Source organism: Cyanistes caeruleus, chromosome 18 (genome assembly GCF_971803275.1).
Source record: "Cyanistes caeruleus chromosome 18, bCyaCae1.hap1.1, whole genome shotgun sequence".
NCBI classification, from domain to species: domain Eukaryota; kingdom Metazoa; phylum Chordata; class Aves; order Passeriformes; family Paridae; genus Cyanistes; species Cyanistes caeruleus.
Genome location: NC_141718.1, coordinates 8,206,369 through 8,223,317, shown reverse-complemented (window position 1 = coordinate 8,223,317; position 16,949 = coordinate 8,206,369). Strand labels below are relative to the sequence as shown.

Below are 16,949 nucleotides of genomic sequence, written 5' to 3'. Positions count from 1 at the left end.
TACTGCAATCAAAATTGAAACGTACATTTTAAAACAGCCACCTGCCTTAAATATGTAACTGCTAGAACAACCTCCCCTCCACCCATCTCCCCACAGCTGTTGAACTGTGACGGAAGCGGAACAGAAGGACTCTGTAAGTTTCTTACTGATGCTCCCTGGCCACTTACGTTCATGACTCGCAATAGCACTGAGCTTCAGGGAGACCAGTGCACATGTATCCAAAACCAGCAGATCCCAGGATGTCTGCACCAGCTTCCTTCTGCCCAGAAATTCAGGCAATGAAATATCACCATTTAGAAATGCCTCTATGACAAGAACAACTTGGTGCCAGAGCTTCATGGTCTCATTCCTGACACAGTACAGGCAGCAAAAAAGAGCTCTTCAAACCTGATCTGCTGTGTTGTCCCCATTTCCCTGTCCCACTTCCCAAGCCTTTGAAAATATCTTCTGGAGATGTTACAGCATTGGAGCAGGCTGGATACTTTGGTGCAAGGCGGGAGAAGAAGACACAGTATACCCTCTCCTGTTTATAATGATACTTCACTGATATTTTAATCTCCATTCTTGGAGACTGGAGACGAAGTTGATTCATGCTGAACTGCAGCTTGTATGAGCGTCGCAAAATTTAAGATCTATAATTCTACCCTCCCCTGCCCAAAGGAAAAAGAAGCATCATCTTTTCCATGTCAGGGAAAGGCACATATCACAGCTACCCTAGGTTTGACAAGCTGGTTGTATCCTCTGCAGTGCATATCCTTCCCACAGAGATCCTCTAATCAGCTCCAGCAGGATTATCATGGAAGAGTCTCAGAGTAGATGCTGAGCACACGTTCCTTTCTACGAGTGGTGATGCTGCCCCAGTGAAAACAAAAAAAAAAACCAAACCCAAACCCACCAAAAAACAGTACATAAATAAACCTGCAACCTGGCAGGGATTTAACATATGTTTTTAGACCCTCATGGTGAAGCGAAACATGTGCATAGCTCTTATCACACTGATGGCTGCATGTCTCCAGTTGTGCTTCTGGAGATAGAAATCTTATATTTTAAAAGTGAGAATACTATTGATTATCAGCCTTAAAAGATAAAAGGCCAAATGAAAGATATCTATAATACTCAATGTTGAATGAGAGAAAGCATAAAGGAAGACACAGGCCTGAGAAATGGAACGGGTTGTTGTGAGAAGGGCAGCGTACAAGGAGATAGTTCATTCTTTCTGAATATCTGCTGGGCTTAGGCCGAGGACAGTGTTCCCATCATTCCCACCTGCATACTTATCCCCACAACTCTGTAACCAAATCCCTTTCACACTGAACTAATAGGTCTTTTATATTCAGATCACCCTGTTTTGACTGCTGTAGGCTGAAGATATTTAAATCTTGTCAATACAATGAGGAAGTGAAATGTAAACAACTGTTTGCCTACTGACCTGGGCTGTGCTGAGCAAAGAGCATTTGCTGAACTAGCCTGAACAGACCACTGCCAGCATGAACAGGCCAACCCAGTTAACTACCACACTTGAAGCATAATGGGCCAGAGCCCCAGGAATTTGAAGCTCCCCCCTCTCCAGAAGATCACGCTCTGCACAGCATTACAGCAACCTAAACTCTGGCTGCATCTCCCAGCATCACAACTCTGCAAAACCCTCAGCAATACCAGGTTTAACACAGCTGCATATGTGCATATGCTGCATAAAGGTATTTCTTGAACAGCAGCTCAAACACGAGGTTTTCCACACCCAGATTACATCAATTTGTTTCTTGCTACTGTGAAGCAAGAGCTCTTCTCCATAGTTATATTTCCCCTCTAGGGCAGAGTTTAGCAGAGAACTGCTTCAACCAAAGGTGTTTCCTACTGTTAGAGCATCTCACTGCAGTCAGAAACTAAGTTTCTGCTCAACTCCTAAACAGAGTGCTTGTATATTATACATTTATTGTCACTGCTGATACACAGGAGACTAGGACTACCCAAACATCTACTGAGAGGAGAAGGGGAGAGGCATGGTCATTGCAGATCTTGTCAGCCAGAGTCCGGCACTAAAAATTCCTGCATATCTGCAGAGTGCAGTTGATCTCAGGAACAGACCAGTGGCACAAAACAAAGCTTCAGAAGCTCGTGACCACTTAGTGACCAGCAGTAGATGCTGGGCTCCTCTTCCTACAACAACTAAGCAAACTCAGTTTTAGTTTTACCTGCACTGGAAGTAGTAAAGGCAGCTCCAATGACCAATGCTAATCTCACTTAATTAATTTATTTACTCCCTCTTGCACAAAAATAACAACAACATATTGAATGAAGTAGCTCAAAGGCCCCTTTGGTATGCAAAATTTCTGTTTCCCAGCCACCTCTGAGCCTGTACAAAATCCTCCCTTTACAATGCAAGAATTTAGGACGTGACTAAAGGATCATTGCTACCCCGCAGTTAATCCTAGAGAGTGTGAGTCTTGAGCCCTGTCCTTCAGTAAGGTACAGGTAGGCAGGGGGTGCATGGGGTGTCAACCTCATGCTGAGCACCGCTCTGAGGGCAGAGCACACCCAGCACTGTGGAGAAGGAGAAATGTCAGGACCCTCTTCCAACCAAGACTGTTCTACAGGACACTCCCAGCTGCAGCACTGCTTTAGGGCTCTGAGTCAGCACAGGTACAAGCTGATAGCAGGTTGTGAAATGCACTAATACTGGAGCAAATGCATGACCCTTTCAACTGTCCCTGCAACTGGGAAGGGATCTCCAGGACAGGGATGAGGCAGGCAGCTGGAACTAGTGACTGTGACTCAGACTCCTTAGTTACACGGTTTGTTAGAGCAAACAAAGCCTCAGAGTATTAGGAAAAATGAGAGCAGGTTTGATAAAGATCCTCCCAATTGGCCTGTTTATTTTCATTTCTTGTGTGGACTCAGCAAACGTTTCTGCAGAAAGATGCAATCTGCACAGGAGCATTTGCATACACAATACTGCTAATATCATGAGCTTGCAGTAGTTAACACCAAGGTTCCATGCTGAGGGGTGTAGTAAATGTCTTGGACCAAAATGTCATCTCTCTCACCATATGCCAGATACCAGTGCAGATACCAGCAAAGCAAGCATTGCTGTCTCGTTTTTTTCCAATTAAAAAAAATCTCATTCCCTTTGCCCATATCTCTAGATCCAGCAACAGTTCTTAATATAAATGATTCCTTAAACACAGCACTTTTAGCACTTCCCCACATTTTTTTTCTTTGCTTTTCCCCAAAAACTGACCATATACTCAGCCCTGTACTTAGCAAAGAAATCTTTGGTTTTAAGTTTCATTTTGGTGAAATTTTTCAAGCAAACCACTGTAAGAGTTAGTCCTGGCAGTATTAAGACTGAACTGTCAACCAAACATCCCTCCAAGTCAGATGCTTAATTGATCACCCTGAACACTTTTTATTTGTCTCTTTGCAGCCACCAAGAAATCTCAGCACATCTGAGCCTGGCAAATGAGAAGAGGCCAGAAAGCCACTATTGCTTGTAAAAGGCCTAACAGACTCCAAGTCTTGCAAACTGCCTGTATTGCATCCAAATCTCTCCAAACTGAAGATGACCTAATGGGAAAGCACAGTTTACTCACTTTCAGAATTCTTAATTTTTTTGGCTGCTTTTCCTCAGCCCCTACTTCTTATTTTGACTGTTTTATTCCTCTGTCTTCTTCACTTGAGACTTCAAGCCTTATTTAAACTCAGCTCACAGACTGCAGGGAGGTCACTCTATGTGTGTTTCCAAAATCCACCTCTTCCCAGCAAGGCTCCCATCCTGCTGGCTTTGTCCTGCAGCCCTGCACAGCAGTGGTCCAGGGCTGCAGATACCTCGGGCACATTTGGCCAGCCCTCCCTGACAGACAGCTGCTCAGCCTGGGGGATTACAGCCCCACGCATGTTATGAAAGGCAGCCCAGCAAGGTCATGGGGTATTGAAAACTTTGCTCCAGTCCAAAGCACAGGATCTTCCTCCTTTCCTTCCCTACACACTGTTCTTTTCAAGGTCAAGGATTTCCTGGCAGTCCTCAAAGTACACAAATTATAGGCTTTTGTCATGAATTAAGACTTAAAACTTCTCTTAATTTTAAAAATGTAGAAAGGGTGGAACAAGGCAGGGAGGAAGGTACCTCTGCCTAAGATTTGGTTTTGAAAAGTAGATTGACAGCCTATGAATGTGCTTTACCCTGTAATCTGAAAGCTCCTCAGGACAAGACCCTTAAAAGTATTTTATGCTGAACCATATACACATCCCAGAGCAAGAGAACCAGCAGCTCCCTGCATCCGTTCCAGTCTGCTCAGCTTCTCCTAAATCAACACTGCCAGAAGGCAAGACAGCACTATAACAAATTAGCACCACTCACAATTTGTTGAAGTTGCTGTTGCATTGTTTGTTTATTTAAAACACGCGCAAGCAAACACACACACACAAACCTCCCGAGCCTGCTCTCTACTGCCATCCCCCAAACTCCAGATCTGGAGTCTCAGAGAGGCGAGCAAAGGCTGTGGATTAAACCCATGCAGAGCAACAGCCACTGTGCTGGGACTCTGCTTGGGTTTTGCTCTTTCACTACAAGCAAAACCAAAGAATGCCCACATTATTACAGCCTGGAACATCATATTGTAGAAATCCTTATATTGGCACTTGACTAGGGAAGTGTTGTTAAGAAAAAGAAAGAGCCACAGGCTTGAAAGGACCCACTGCTAATAAAACTCTTAGTGCTAATGCTATTTATGAACATCCAAGGGATAATCTGCACCCTTTATCAGCCCACAAGATTATAAGATCTTTAAAATAGGAAACATGTCTTACTTCATAAAGCGCTGTATAAGTTTACAAAGCACAATATTAGTGGTAATAAATAATTGTCAAAGTTGAGCACAGAAGTGGCTGTAAAACCTGAAGCATCATCACTGTTCCCATTTCATTCTGAGCTCTGGGTAGTAGCCCTGTACAGTTACTGGTTATGAGGACTTGGTCTCTTATGCACCAATCTTGTTTTATTTTAAGAGATCATTTGGGAAATGTGCTATGCTTATATTCACAGTGAAGAAAGTAATGTCTGATCACGAGATGATCACGACAAGGGTGATTTTAAAGAGCTGTAGTAGATTCTTATCCTTCCACCAAACAGTTTAGTTTGCCAGCCTGTGTCAGTGTGCCAGCAATGATTCCTCTACACAGCATTTCTATCTGTGGGCAATTATCACACACAGAGTGCCCTACTATCAGAGCAGCTGCTCACCAGTTCCATCATGTAGCCTATAGAGACAGCTTCCCTTTTATTTCTCTTGGTTTATGTGACAATAAAACTGGGCTGCTGCACACATAGTGTAGAGGACAGTAAAGTCAGCATCACCCACTCAAACCCTTACATGCTTTCATTCGAGTTTGGTTTTTTTTTTCATTTTAGAGAAGTTTTTTCTCTCTTATGAATGCTCTAAATGTTTTTATTTCTGGCTGCTGACAGATAATTGCATCATCCAAAGCATCTCTGCTCACCTGGGTTGAGCATGGCTTTGGTTTCTGGACAGGTGAACGCCACAGATACCTCAGCTATCTCCACCAGTTTAACAACAATTAAGGAAATGAAGATATTTTCTATTCAGATTAAGACCTTTGCATGGAATTCTGTTGGTGCTAAGCCATTATAATTTTATTCTTCAGATAATCCATGAAATGTTTAAATACTCAAGCTTAAGTATTTCAAAAGCTACTCACTTCACATTTGTCACCTAAGGAAATTACTAAGCAATGTGTGCATTTTTTTCCCTGCCAGGAAAAAAATGCCTTAAAGAGCAGAGCAGAATGCATCACCCTCCTTCTTTCAGCATTAGTAAAACCATCTCATTGGTAATTATTGTCCTCAAGGTGGGTGTGGAGGAGTGAAAATCTGTAACAGATTCTATTTTTAGAAGATAACCTTGGGAAAAACAGGAGGTACCAGAGAAACAGGCATGAGGGGTGAAGTTATGACAGTACTGAAACTAGCAGGAGACACAGGTGTACCAGGTGTCTGTGCCAGAGAGCTTTGAGAATGCAAATGTGGCCACACCTCCTGCAAGATTTAGGCTTGGCTGGCAGGTTTCAGAAGCACTCAGAATTCACAGAGACAATTGACATATTTAAAAGTTTGAGCAACAGTTAAAAAAAAAACCAAAAAAAACCACCAAAACCAAACCCACACTAAAAGGTTATTTTAAAAGTTTGCTGGATCACTTCCCTTGGAGTTTTCCGCTCTCAGCAAGGAAAGTGGTTAAAGGAATAAAAAACCTACCAAAAAGCCAGAACCAAAACCTAAAAGCAGACAGAGAGGCTGGAACTTCCCTACCACAGATGAAACAACACAGCAGTTTTATACCTACATAAATAGGATCAGAATCTGGCCCAGGGAGTAATACACGTACAAACTTCTGCTCACAGCCACAACATTGATACCACACCTTAGAGTGGAAGGAACAAGAAAAATTCTTCCATCCTTACCACATCCAGCAGAGCCCAGTGATAGAACAGCATGAAGAGACACGCAGGGGATGCAGAAAGTGCTCTTAGTGAGGATGCATTTGGACTAAAGCCTCTTGGCAATGTGCATTCCCAAACACCTGTATCTAGGATCCAGTTGCTTTCAGCCCCTGGCTGCACATTATTCAGCTCCATGCAGTTCTGTCACAGAGAAGGGCTGAATAAATTATGGCATTGTTACACCCCAGTGCAGGTGCTCGGAAACACACACATCCTGAGGCTCATGCCTCACCAGCCATTGGGGTGTTCTGATGCCATCCAGCTTTCTCTGACCCACCAAGTCAGTCCACCTTGGGTCAATCTATTCCCTTCTTCAGGCACTTTCTTGGCAGGCACTTCACTCAAAGAATACATTTTAACAGCAGGAAAATCACCTCAAAATCCCAAACCAAACAAGTCAATGTCTCTGAAGAACCAGAATAAGTCGCATAGGTGGCATCCTTCTTATCACAAGGTGTCCTCCATCACAGATGCTAATATGGTCTTCACACACATGACTTCTCTACAACCTCGTGTAAGAAGCCTGACAGTAATGCCAAATCCCCAGACCCTTCCAGGAGCAGTCATTGAACACCCAGACCTACTCCAGACAGTCAGTCTTATAACAGGGTATGTAATGCTAAAGCCCGTTTAATCTTGTGCAGGCAAGAAATAGCAGGGACTTGCCTGTTGAAAAATTAGGAGGTACACAGTAATTCATCAAATTGATTTAATAGAGCCAGCTGCATGTGTGAATGCTGGCCCTGGCAGAGACAGTTCCAACCCTATGCATTTACTTACAAATAGGCAAGGTGCTTTGGCACAGCTACTGAATCCTTTAAAAAAGTTGGTTTTGACGTGTTGGAAAAAGGACTTGGATTTTTCAGCTGCTCTCTAAGCAGGAGGCAATTAAGAGAACACACCCAAGAACTGTAGCAGACACCATTTTAAAATTTGTCTTCATTATGTTCTAATTTTTACACAACTTTCTAACATTAGCAATAGTCAGATGAAATTTTTCATGTTTCTGAAAACAGAGGAGAGGTCAGGAAAACACTGTTACACATAATTTGTTCTTTCTCTAGTGATAATTAGAGTCCAGAGTCCTGGCCCAAGGTTTCTACTTATATTTTCCATGTGATTCTTAAGCCAACAAACCAAATAGAGTTAGTTTTCAGGTTTAGTGGGTTTGAAAACAAAATGTATATTAGAAGGGGGATTTTTTATTATCATATTATTTAAAGGATTTAGTGAGGAATCTAAAAATCTGTGAAAGGGTTTGTTGGAGGGGGATTAGAAAGAGAAGAGCTTTATAAAAACAGCCCCAGACACTCCAATCACAGGGTTTGTTCCTCTTCTCCACATAAAATCATAGAATCACTTAGACTGGAGAAGATCCCTAATATCAAGTCCAACCATTAACATAACACTGCCGATTCCACCTCTGACCTATGTCCCCAAGTGTTACATCTACACATTCTTTGGATAATCTCCAAGGGTGGCAATTCTATCATCTCCTCAAGCAGCCTGTTCCAATCCTTGATGACCCTTTCCTTGAAATTTTCCCTAATATCCAACCTAAATCTCCCCGGTGTAACTTGAGGCTATTTGCTCTTGCCCTATTACTCATTACTTGGGAGAAGAGACCAAGCCCCATCTGGCTACAACATTCATTCAACCTTGTTGAACTCACCCAAGTGGCCTCAACCCATGGATCCAGCCTGTCTAGATCCCTCTGCAGAGCCTTCCTGCTCTCCAGCAGATCAACACTCCCACCCAGCCTAGTGTCACCTCTGAGCTCACTGAAGGTGCCCTCAACTCCCTTGCCCAGATTTGTGATAAGGACATGCACACTAAAGCCTGCCTTCCATTAGGGAAACAAATCCAAAAGACCTGGAAAACACTGCACTGAGACACATGATGGGGAGGTTCTTGGAAGCAAAGCAGCAGCTGAAGTTATATGGAAATAACAACAACATTCACAGAAGTTCCCCTTGGATACATGTCAGCATGTGGGAATGAAGGATTAAGATTGAGTATTTGCATTTCCCAGTCAGATGCCAAGATAGCAAAGCTGGCAGGCTGAGGTGTTGTGGTGTTCCTTGAAGGGAGTCTCCAACCATGAACACTGTGTGTACAGAGCTCTTCTACTTGCAAGTATCTCTCTCTCTAACAGTATTATTTTGAATTTTTTAAAATGTGCTCTAGGTTAGTGCTTATAAAAGTAAAGCAATAACAGCTCCAGCATAGCACAGGCAGCTGGGCAAGCTCTGCTGACAGATCCTTGCCAACACAACCCCAAATTAATCCTGTGCTGTGCTCCCAACCCACACACAGAAAGCAGGTAGTGCCATGGTGCCAACTGCTTCAGTCAGCACATAGAAGCAAAGTGCCATGTTATTAACTCTTCTAAAGGCCACAGCAGAGCATTTTGATCCCTGCATACAACAGACACCTGAGTAATTAAAGCACAGGGCTAAATCCCCTGGCAGACATGGCTTTTAAAATAAGATGTAGCATTTCTGCATCATGGCCCTCTACAACAGATTTCAGTGCTTTTATGCTGCTGTTTTAAAGGCCAGCATTTACATTGCCAATGATACATTATTTACCAGGTGGAAAAAAAAAATCCCAAACCAAACCACACAGAAATAGAGCCATCATCACAGAGGATGAGGCATCATGATCTGGTTTAGGGCATCCAAGTTAGAGCCACCATGTAAAAGGTCAGGTTTTGCCCTCTTTCTGCATCAGCCCCAGTTGGGCTCAGCCTTACTGCCCCATGGTGTTCAGGGAAGCACAACAGAGCAGGCAGTAAAGCACAGCCAAGGAGCAGGAACACTCTTGAACAAAGCTGGCTGTAAAGCCAATCCAACGTGTCAGAGGTCACAGTAGTAACTGAGGATTGTGCTTCAACTCCCAAAACATCCTCTGGTATCCAGGAAGGCTGCTGGCAATAGGTGAAAGATGGTTGTGAGACAGAGGAACAATGAAGAAAAAGTTCTTAGAATTGTTGTGGACTCTGTGAGGTGTATGCACAGTGAGAAGACAGAGCAGAGCAGCACTGGGACCGGGAAGAGCTTCCAGGGAATATTCCTGTGGGCCTTTGGGCCTGAAATTCTCCTCTGCAACACCTCAGTTTCCATAGTCAGAAGTGAGATCAATGCCTAACTACAGAAGATGCTTCCACTTTGTAATGACCTTAATTTCTAGGTGATTAATGGTTGTTGGTTTACTCCCTTGGAACTTTGTAACAGCCTAGCAAGAGTGAAAGTCTGGAGATTCTCCCCATAGCCCCTCAAATGCATCAGAAACTGGAATGTGCTGCAGGGCTGCAGTACATTGTCTCAGCAGATTCAGTGGGTAACAAGGTCTTCTGAAAGAAAGTATAATAAGTGTTTCTGCCTGGACTTGCCAAAAGACCTTAATGCAAATAGAACTGCAGGAAAATTAGGGTGGACTCTAGTGGCTGCCTCCCCCTCAGGGTTTTGGTTTTTCTGTTGTTTTTTTGTTGGTTTTTTTTTTCCTTCAATCCTGATGAAATTCATTACAGTTGCATTTAAACTGAGGTTGTGATTTAAATTTTCCAAAGCAGGCAGGACAGGTTTGAAAGCTTGATATATCAGAGTGTGTGTGCTGCCTGAGAACCAAGGTAGTTGCAGAGCCTTCCCCAAGGGGTGCCTGGTTGATCCCCTCACCCCCTTGACATGTTTGCTGTCACACAGGCCAGTGGATTCCTGGCAAGTCAAGCAGGCTTGCTCCTTACAGCCAAGCAGCCCCACATTCAAACATGCCACTACGTTCGTTGAAGGTATTTACAGTTTACTTTTTAGTGCTACTTTAAGTTCAAAGGGGCTAGTAAAGCCCCATTAAGCCATTTACATCAAACTGGTTAGTTAATTATCCTGTTGCAGGCTTTAAATTAGCAATTTATAACCCCTTCCCTGGAGATGCCAGTATTTGGAAACAACTCAGCCAGGACATTTTGCAGGGTACAGTTAAGGAACAAAAAAATCCACTAAACCAAATCACCCCCATCCCCAAGAAAAAACAATCCCAAAACAACCCAGAATAAGTATCTTCAGGTTTTGATTGCACATCTATTAACTTTGGGAGAATCCAGTAGGAACAGAGGTGAGGGAGAGCTCACTGTTACCAGCTAGCAGGGATAGTGAGGCTGTGTCTACCTCAGGCTGTGCAGCAAAATGTGATTTGCAAAGGCCCAAAGCCAGCCTGGGAGGCACCACAGCTAGAAGGGATGATTCTTTCCTTACAACAAGATATTCTGCTTCTCAGTAGCATAATCAAAGGTATTTTTACATTCATATGTACAAAAATGTGTCTGCCCACAAGGGAGGAAAACTATTTGAGGGTTTGGATCTGGTCAAACTGAACACCAGCATATAGCTGGAATCATCTTTCAGGTTAGGATTAAAAATATACATATTTATACCCCCTTGTCATAAGGGTCAATGACCCCATAGGCCAAGTGAGGCTGGAGTTGAGGGATCTCCATTCCCAGGATCTTCTCCCCTGCCAACAATCTTTAATTTCTGAGAAGGATAGTCTGGGGACAGGGACTGGGACTGGTTATTCCAGATCACCACACTCTGAGTGCAAAGTTGTTACAGAAGAGAATTACCACCTTCCCCCTGAAATACCTGACTGCCAAAACTAACCTAGAGCACAACCCTCCTTCTCATTTCCACCAGCCTTTACTTTAGTTCTGCAAACAATTGACATACTGGATGTTTTCCTGAAAATCTTATTTAAAATAAAGATGGGAGGGAAAGACTGCCCAGTTGCTACTATTTCCACACTAAAAGTCTATCAAATATAAGAGAAGCCTTGGCCCCACAGTCCTGGAAGCTATCCCAAACCAACAAGCACTTAACACCTCACCAAGAGCAGGAATCCATGGAAAGAAGGCCCATGTGGAATGAGACTAAGGCAAACTAGGAGATTTCACATTAACATCAAAAAAGGGCACATCAAATTTGAGAGAAAAATTCCATTCTACTTGAAAGATATGACAGACAGATTGAATCAAATCATATGACAGACCCTGCAATTTCTTTTTCCTTCATCTTAATACATTCGCTTTTCAACAGCAAAAAAAAAAAATTATCTTCTGCCAAAAAGGTGTCAGATAAAGAGAGATAAAAATCTAAGCAATTTAATTCTTTATGCTATGCAACCATGAGATTTAGTTTGTATTTACTTGCTTCTTCTTATGGAGAGTAACTGTTTCACAGTAATTTTTGAGATGGGGGCAGATGGGAAGTAGAGAGGGAAATACACTGGAAAATTTCAAACCAAAGTGACAAAATATTTTTGTAAAAAATTTGTAAGATGGTATTACTTTTATGTGATTTACTGCTCTCCATTTCAAGACAGAGGCCTTATAATAAAAATACTGGTAAACACAACACAAAATCTAAATTATCTAAAGGACCAAAAAACCCAACCCCACACATAGACGACACTCTCCAAATTCTCTGCCCTTTCTTGGGAGCACTTACACCCAAAGCATCACTCACAGCAGAGGCTGTTCTCTCCTGCAAACACCAGCCTGGCCTTTGAAACAGCCCGGTGCTAACAGGCTCCAGGACTGCCTAATATTGGGAAATTATAAAATAAAGTGCAGCTGGGGAGAAAGAAGGAAGCAAAGCCCTCCGGAGGATAAAATGAGAGTCTTTCCTGCTCCACCAAAACCTTCCATTTCCAAGACATGCAATACCCAGCCTGTGCCTAGAACAGGTGTGTCTCCTTAAATACCTCCCATGTCACACTTGTGTCTCATGGATCCAGGCTGCGGGATTATATCGGTACCAGTGCATTCCAGCTGGAGCTGCCCCGTGGTGTCCTGTGACTCCTCGCACGGGGGGAGCCGCTCGAGCCGCAGGCACGGCCCCTTTGCCACATGATCCCGGAGACAGACAGACACACAGACAGACAGACAGACAGCGAGCCTGCCGCTGCGGCTTCCGAGCACTTGTGCTCCAGGGGCCAGCCAGCGCAGGGACAAGCAGGAGTCCTCCAGAGCAGGAAGGGGACACTGCCGGGAGACACTGAGCGCAGGCTCCAAGTATCCTTTTCTTTCCCTCCTCTCTGCTTATTACCAGCAAATTCGCAACCAATTTATGCCAAATAGACACGATGAAGATCTCCTTTAAATAAAAAAAGATGCACGGCTAACAGAGCAAAGTCCACTCAGCCATTCCCAAGCAGAAAATGCTGACAGGGCACAATGCAGGTATGGCTAAAGCAGGATGAAGGAAGAACAAAGGAGAGCGAGCCTCATACATCTTCAAGTCAGTGCAGAAAGACACCCCTTGGCAATGTCAGCCTAATTCATCACTAACCTGGGAGCATGCTAGCTTGCTGGCCTAAGCAGCTGGAAGAGATAGTAAGAAAATTTTTATGGCAGCAAACACATTAGTGACATTTTTTGTGTCATGAGTGGCACAGATAATACAAAGGGAAGAGCTACTTGGTTTTAGCCATAGCTCTGCATCACAATTCAAAGGAATTCTTCAGCATGAAGAACTGCCCCGATGCCATCCATCATGAAAAGGATCTTGTAGTACTGATCAGGGCCAGCCAGAGCACCGACAGATGTGGGAAGCTGCTGAGCAGCACACATGGGCTAGGAGGTGGAGCCCTGTAGGGCTCTGCAGGATCTCCTTCTTAGTCCTCAGCAGCACAAGTGCCTTCATTTTCCAGAGAACAACTCTTGCAACAGCTTTTAGGAGGGAAAGTATGTGAGTAAAAATGAATGGACCAATCTTGATGAAAAGCCCAACTTACAAGGAATCCACCACATCCATAAATTATTATGCTGTTTAATTAATTCCAATTTCCAGGTTTCAGTGCACATCAGGTTTATCTGCTCATCCCCCTACAGCAACTGGCTCCAGGCATCACAATCAGCTGTTGGGGATGAAGGCATTGCCAAGCTAAACGTTCTTCTCAAGTGCTTTTTCAGTCCACCTCTACTTTATAACTCCTCAAGGACTGGGTGAAACAGCACATTCAGTGAACCCTGTTCATCAGCCCAGTGCAAGTTGGAAGTAAAGGGAAATTCTCACATACTTTACATCCCATTCCATCTCTTCATCTCACTGACCATTTCTGTTCAAATAAATCTAGAATAAGGACATTCCATGATTCCAGTTTGAATGATACTTCATTCTTAAACACATGAGCAGGACCTCAAAGCCCCCCAAATCCATCTACCCCTACAAACACCCTCTTATTACTGGCATTTCTCAGTTTCAAGAGGCCTCAAGTCTGTAGCCATAAAAATCAGCACTAATTGCCAGGTGAATTCTTACTACTTAGCCAGCTATTTATTATGCTGGGTCCTTTACTGCCAGGCAAACATCAGTTGCAAATGCCACTCCATGTTCTCAGACACCAGGACTTCAAATAATTCAAATATTCAAATATTATTTATTCAAATTTGAAATAATTTAAATAATGCTGAACAGCCTCCCATAACCAAAATTTAACATCTTTACATTTTCTTTATTCTTTGCCAGCCACAGTGTTAGGGACTTCCTGGCCAGTTAGCAGCCAGCCTGGTAAGACCTCTGAACTTCACACATTTATCAGGAAAGCTTAGAATACAAACTGTCTTGTACTTCTCTAGCAACTTGAAATCAAGTTGACAGAGCAGATCTGGGATCCCAAACAGACAAATGGAGGCCCAGCTGTATCTTATAATTGTGCCACATAGAAAATGTGCACTTCCAGGAACCTTGAGACTTGGTGACACACCTAATGCAGAAATTATTATTTAAGAAGGCATTTTTTTAAATCCCCACATTTAGTACAGAAGTGAAGTCAGTCACTTCATTTTTCCACAAGCAAAAATTTTTCAGGCTTTGGGAAAACCAGGTCTTCTTATGAACAACCGTCTGCATACCCAGGGCTGTGTGCTCCCATATGAAAAATCTGAATTTCTAGATGAGAGCAAAACAAAACTATTCCTTAAAGTGGGAGTAGCTGAGAACAGAGCTGTCCACGCGCCTCTGTATAGGCCCCCATCCAAATGCTCAACTCCCACTCCTGTCAGTACTTGCAAGCCTTTAATCCAACTGAGGTTCCTCACCAACCTCCAGCTATTTCATGACGTGCCTGTCTTGGGGCATAAAATCCTAGAGAGTGTCCCCATAAATCAAGCACATTTGTTATATAATTGAAAAGGTTTTAAAGGAGAAAATGGAAAAAAATCCTACTGTCATTAACAAGAAAATTAATGATCTAGAGCACAGCAGTGATTAGCCAAATAGTTATTCTTTTTTTATTGAGCAACCAGACTCATAATTAAGGTGGTTTTTTTCTTAAAATAATATATAAATAAACTATTGGAAAGTTTTACACCACTTTTAGGGGTGGAATTTTAGAGTTCAAATAAATTACAAGCTATTTCACTGTTGGACTGTCTGTCTCTAAGGCCATAATTAATTTTAATGTTCAAATTTGCAGCGCCAAACACGTGACCAGGAGTAAAATAGGAAAAACCTCTTTAGGGCTCTCTTGCAGTTTGTAGCAACAATACAGAACACAGGAAAACAGGAGGCCAGGTGTACTTATATTCAGAGATATCTTCAGCCTCACATACTTTGAGAAGTATTTAAAACATAAATTCAAAATTCACTTGCCCCCATTTTGGAGATGAGAAAGATGAAGGGGAGGGGAAAAAAAGAGATCAACTCTTCCCTTAGAGACTTCATATATGAGCACACAGAGGGAGTTTCCTTTAGCTGTGTATCAAACCATTGCAAATACAGGAAAAGCCAGGGCAATGTCATGCCAGCAGCTAAATGTGCTTTTACTTACTTATTTATTTATTCAGTGGTAGAAGAGACTGGATTTAAACAGAAGTAATTGAAAGCCACCAATTTTAATCTTGTTTTACATTTATACTCTAGGTCATGAAGGATGATTGGTGGCTGGTGACTACTAAGCCATATTGATTTGCAACCAAATATAATCTGCTCTCAATTCAGTCTTACTTTCTGCTAACCAGAGCTGCACTATCTCCAGTTGAAACATTTATTCCAATTCATAGGTATTTATCCAGCTGACACTTTTCTTCTTTTTATTATTTTGATAAACAGCCATTGACTTTTTATTAGACATTTTCTCATTTGAATCATAATACCTGAAAATTCAAAAATTCCACTGAGAATTTTTTACTTCATTTTTGGTTTTACCATATTAAGTATTTAAGTCCAAACTCTTCCAGAAAAAAAAATAAGCTGTAGCTGATGATTTAAAACTGAATTCACATTGCCTTGTCCTTCAAGATCTAGAGCTATGAGATGTTGGCCTCCCATTAGACCAAGTTCTTATTCACCAGCTTAGAAAAGGAGAACAAGCATCCTGAATTTTTTAAACCTTTCCTGTTTTCTCAACTGAAATTTTTTTACTGATTAAATAAAAATCTGCAAAAACAGCCTGAAGGTCTCCTTGCAAAGGCAGCTTCATCAATCAGAATAAACTCTTGTACTCATGCACAGGGACAGACTTTCTGCAATTGAGGATTCTGTCCTTCCTTAAAGCTTTGGCAGAACACAAGCAGTGCCTAGGACAGATCTAAGCTCATTAAGATCTATAAAAATTGCTTAGGGTAGCCATTGTAATTTCAAGTTTCTCTTCCTAGTTACTAAAAAGATTGTTCAATTCAGTAGCTTTTAGTTGTTACATCTACTGACTTCAGTGGAATATCCCACAAACTGCCATCAAAGACTACTAAAACTAACGAAAGCAAGATGTGATGCATCCATTTCCTACCATCCACATTCTGCTTCACTTTTCTTGGTGTATGTATTGAGAGGCTGTGATTGCATCTGTCCACATTTTGCTTAGCACTTTATATTAGAGAAAAATCTTATTTTCAAGAAAAATCTTAATACACATGCCAAAATAACAAGATAAAGCTTAATTTTTTATCAGGAAGATAGCAGAGAAACAGAACACAGACCTTCACCTGATCAAACACCATGGAAAGTATGCATATACCATGCATGGTATATGCAAAGTGCAGAAGAAACAGGTTTTCATGGAACCTTCCTGTGCTACTTTCAAATTCATGTTTGCCTTCATAATCCATGATATTTCTCAAAGCACTTCTGCACTAAGTTCTTTATTTGTTTATTCCTTCCCAAGATGGCACTTCCATTTGTAAAATTCACACTTTAATTGTTTGCACAGACCTGTCAAACATAGGAAACCTAAAATGAAGTCTTTGCCAGCTGTATGGTGGAGGGTGCTGTTCAAGCTCACCCACGTTAATCATCCAGTAGTGTGGCTGAGTTGATAAAGCAGGAAAAGCAGTGCTGTATTGGACATGGTGGCGTGGTCCTACATCATGCTGGACAACTGTCACGTTGAGACAATCTCCCTGGATAATTTACCAGTATTGCTGGTTTCAAGCTGTGGCT

At 42.3% G+C, this 16,949-nt stretch overlaps 1 protein-coding gene across 38 annotated transcripts in view; it reads right to left on the bottom strand.

Moving 5' to 3' along the window:
- The window catches only part of HIC2 (HIC ZBTB transcriptional repressor 2), a 72,134-nt gene that overhangs the window by 8,991 nt on the left and 46,194 nt on the right, over nt 1-16,949 (bottom strand). For 3 of the 38 annotated variants that reach the window (XM_086856362.1, XM_086856357.1, XM_086856345.1), the window contains exon 1: nt 12,018-12,242. The exons of 7 other annotated variants lie outside the window; for them this stretch is intronic. The gene's annotated coding sequence lies outside the window, so the exon portion shown is untranslated. 28 more of the 38 variants (XM_086856374.1, XM_086856384.1, XM_086856378.1 and 25 more) reach the window with 19 other exon arrangements.